Genomic DNA, 4,742 nt, shown 5'->3' on the forward strand with positions numbered 1-4,742 from the left:
GAGGGTCGAGGGAGAAAAGGCCAAGTCGGTCAGTTGTTATTATTATTAGCCCCAATTCCTAGAAGGTCGTGGACATCGTTGTCGAACAACTTGGGGTGGCAGATTCGTGTATCTGGTTATGAGTTTAAACTTTAGTACGGGGTCTAAATTGAAAGAAAAGCAAAAACAAAACTTGAATTTATTTGAATTTCCATATTATGCAAATTAAATTAATTACGTGATTTTGAATTTAATTAAAAATCTTATTTTCTTTATTCAATTTGTCAATATCAAAATATTAAAGTTTATTAATATTAGAATTTTCTTGTATTTTGATGTTATTAATGATATTTATAATCATGTTTTAGTTTATTTCTATCAATTAATTTGTGTCCAACACTTATGTAATAATTTATATGATATTAGCACCACTAAGTATAAAAATTGCTCAGCATACAGTTTGTTTATTTTTCCTTACGCAGGTAGTTAGATTCGTTAGATCGTTCCAATAGCATCCAAAGAATCGAAGTTCAGCTCATGTTGATGAAGAGTTTACGTTATAGTTTATGTAAATGGCATGTACCTAGGCTGATAAATATATAATATTATGTCGTAAACTGAATTTAAATTTTTTATAACTAATGTTTTGATAAAAAATAGTAAAGCATAGAAATCTAGTTTATTAATATGTTTTGAGAAATCATAGTGCTGAGAATTGATTTGGGAGATAATTTTAATGGGGATATTTTATGAAAATCTAAATTTCACAGTAGGGTTTTATGTAAAATAGGCAGAAATGTTGCCGAAATTTTTATAAAATAATTTTACCACTACATTTTCTTTTCAAAAAAAAAAAGAAAAAGAAAAGTGAGTTGCTTCGGTAACGAAATGTGACATTTTATATTCGGATCCAACAACTAGGTCGAGTATAAGGTGTCACACTTGTGCTTTAATTTGAAATATCAAAACCACAATAATCGAAAATTTCAACATATCAATAAATTTAGGTACACATTTGCTCTTTTTTTTGTTTGTTTTTAATGAGTTAACATAACAAATCCTGATAGATCAGGTTTTATATAAATGTTTTTGGGGTTCTAACATAAATTTGTTGTTAATAGCTAGGTTACTAGTTGCATGTACATATTACACACATACTTATGCCTATTTTGCCATATATTTTCATATAGTCTCTCAAGACATGCAATGTTTATATAATTATATTTTTTTATAAAAAAGAGGGATTAAACCAAAACAAATTAAAACAAGACCACACAACATCAGATAGGTCATTATGCAGAGATTGAAGGACTTCATTTGGGGGTTGTAGGAATATAAACTTGCCCAAAGGCCCTGAGAATGTCATTTTTGCCAAACCATCTGTTACCTTGTTGGCCACTTTGAAAACATGTATTAAGTGAATTGTCCAATCACGTTGGAGAAGCTCTTCGATGCTACGGATCATCGAAGAACCATGCTACTCCTTTCTAGCTTATTGAATTGCTTGAACAGCTTCTTTACTATCTATCTCAAAAATCACTTTGTCCAGTTTGAGGTTCCACGCTAATTGGAGACCATCAAGCATACCCTAGAGTTCAGCCATATGCATTGAACAATTTCTAATATTTCTTGTGAATCCTACAATCCATACTCTAACCTGATCACGGATTATTCCTCCTACAGTAGCACTCCCTAAAAACTGGCACACAACACCATCAATATTTACCTTTTTCCATTTATCATCTGGTGGTTTCCATCTTATGACTTTATGAGAATCACCATTTATGCTCCTCCATGTCTGGTCCGATCCAATGTTAGCCGTAGGAAAATTGTCTCTCATCCAACAACTTTTCACCAGAATACTATTGGCTTCCACAAGCTCAGCATGAAATATATAATTGTTTCTCCTAGTCCATAGCTGGTAGCAAATACTACCAAACAGTGTTAACCACTTGATAGTTCACAAGCGAAATATTTAGGATTAAAAAGATTTTTTACAAACCATTCTTTAAAACTAAGATTGAAAAATTCCTATCTTGTTTCCATCTTAATAACAAAAAGCCATGTTTCCACAATTGGGGTACGAAACCGTAGCACATGGTCAGTATTTTCCAACGAATTTCCACAAATCATGAAGCTTGCATCAGTGGCCAATTGTCTTCTCACTCTGTTTTCATTAGTTAGAATTCTATCTAAAAAACCTGGCTAAATGAAAACACACACCTTTTGAGGAACTAGAATGTGCCAAATCAGATGCCAAATTCTATCTCTCATTCTCAACTCCATCCCATAATTAGTAGCGTAGGTAGATCACACTGAAAACACGCCCTTTTTGTCATGAACACAACCTATAGAGTCGACAACGTCATAATCTAATAGAGGCTTATAAGCTGAGATACTTAGGATGACTGGGCATGGCAAAATTGAGTTAATGATAGGCTAATTCCAATCCCTACTCGGTAAAACAAACTCCTTCACAAGGACATGCTACTTAAGAATGCATTTGGGCTTTGTACAACTGTTAATCAGGGGGCCCAATCCTTAATCGAGTTATCCCTCTAAAAATCAAAACTTACACCATTCCCAAAATTCCATATTGCACCATCCTATACCATACTCCAAGCTCCACAAACTCCGTTCCACAGACGTGAGGCATTCCCTTCATATTAAGAGATAGGCAATTTGCCCTTTCATCTATATTTTGCTCTAAGCACTTGCACCCAAAGTTGATCAGGCTTTTTAACAAGATTAAACCAAATTTTCATGAGAAAAACATTGTTCAGACAATCAAATTTCTTGAATCCAAGTTCACCATTCTTCATCTCTTTGCACAAATTATCTCATTTCACTAGATTCAATCCTTTCTTCTCTTCCGTATTTTCCCAAACAAAGTTACGAATTATCTTTTCCATTTCATGACACATACCCTTAGGAATTTTTGTTGACTGCATAGCATAGATAGGAATAGCAGCTAAAATTACTTTAGCCAACGTAATTCTATCGGCTAAAGAAAGCAATTTATACTTCAATCTTGCTAGTTTTTTTTTCATATTATCTTCAATATACTGAAAGGTCTACTTCGTAACTCTCTAGTGCAATAGTGGAGCCTTAATATACTTTCTCAAGTTGTCCACATGAGAAAATCTAAGACCACAACTAATATTCACCTTCAGATTATGGTCAACATTCTTCAAGAAGAAAATTTGGGTTTCCTGTGCATTAACTCTATGACCCAACCTGGAACAAAAGTTATTAATCACCCTTTTCATAGTTTGTATCTGCTCCACTAAAGCCTCACTAAGTAAAACTAAATCGTCCGCAAAGAAAATATGTGAGATATTAGCCCATTCTTAGATAACTTTATTGGTTTCTACCTCTTATTTTGAACCTCAATATTTATAATCTATACCAATCTTTCCATACAAAGAACAAAAATGTAGGGCGAGATAGTATCACCTTGTCTTATTGCTTGCGATGGAAAACTACATTAGAGAGGTCCTATTTCATATAATTTGCATAGATGAATAGTTAACACAGTACATAATAAGCTTATGTATGTTACCTAGAAAACCAATATCAACTAACGTATCGTCAATAAAGTCCCAGTCTAATCTGTCATATGCTTTTTCTAGATCAATTTTCACAGCCATCCACCATTTCTTTCCAACCTTTCTACGCATAGAGTGGATGATTTCTTGAGAAACGATAATATTATCTATTTTTTTTAACAATAAACGACCACAAGGGTCAACTCATTTATTACGTAACATCACAAATTACAGTATTATGGATTTCCACCAGGAAGTCCATATAAAAAAACCAAGTTTTAACCTCGTTACACATTTTTGTACAAATTAAATCAGCAATAGTGTTACAAGACCGTTTGGTCCAAATTAAATCAGCGAAATTGAAATTGTTGAAGGCATCTTTACACTCCTTAATTCGCGCACTGATAATGGTGACGTTTGTAGCTAGGGTCATTACTTTATTAACAAGGCCAACGTGATCTGTCTCAAAAAGTACATGCCCTTTAATTTTTAACTGACACATCGATTTAATGTAGCCTCAAACGCAAAGCACTCGGTTTCTTCCACCGACATCATTGTTTCTATAAAGCCTCCACCACCCCCAACATAAAACCTTCATAATCCCTAACAATCGTCTCATACCCAATTCTGTTATCACCTATTGTAGCATCGAAATTTATTTTTACAACCCCTTTAGGAGGTTTAATCCATTTCTTAACAACAATATTCGGGGAAAGCAATGACTTCTTCAACATGTTACAAATCTGAAAGTCTTTGCTAAGGGTGCTGGCCCTCTCCTACATGACATGCGTATCCTTTTCTTTTCCTCAGAAATTGTAATTGTTTCTATTATTCCAGAAGTTCCATAAGGTTGTTATGAGATGGGCCATAGCTTTCTTGTCAAGAACCCGCATCATATCTTCTAGCCAGTCAATGCATCGACTATACTTATTCAAGATCGTATTTTTGTCCCACCCTTCTATAGAGAGAACCGCTCGATATGTGGGGCAATCTTTAAGTGCATGTATTAGGGTCTCATCCTCAACCCTGCATTTGGGACAACCCTGCTCAAAGTTGTGCTAAATCAAAGCAATCTTAACATTTGTTGGGAGAATCTCATACCCCACACGCCAAGTAAGCACCCAAACCTTAGAAATAGTATTAAGTTTCCAAAGTTCTTTCCAAAAAAACCTATGAGGGCCACACCCCATCTCTTTCAACAATAACTAGGAATAA

This window comes from Gossypium arboreum, chromosome 2 (genome assembly GCF_025698485.1).
Source record: "Gossypium arboreum isolate Shixiya-1 chromosome 2, ASM2569848v2, whole genome shotgun sequence".
Taxonomy (NCBI): domain Eukaryota; kingdom Viridiplantae; phylum Streptophyta; class Magnoliopsida; order Malvales; family Malvaceae; genus Gossypium; species Gossypium arboreum.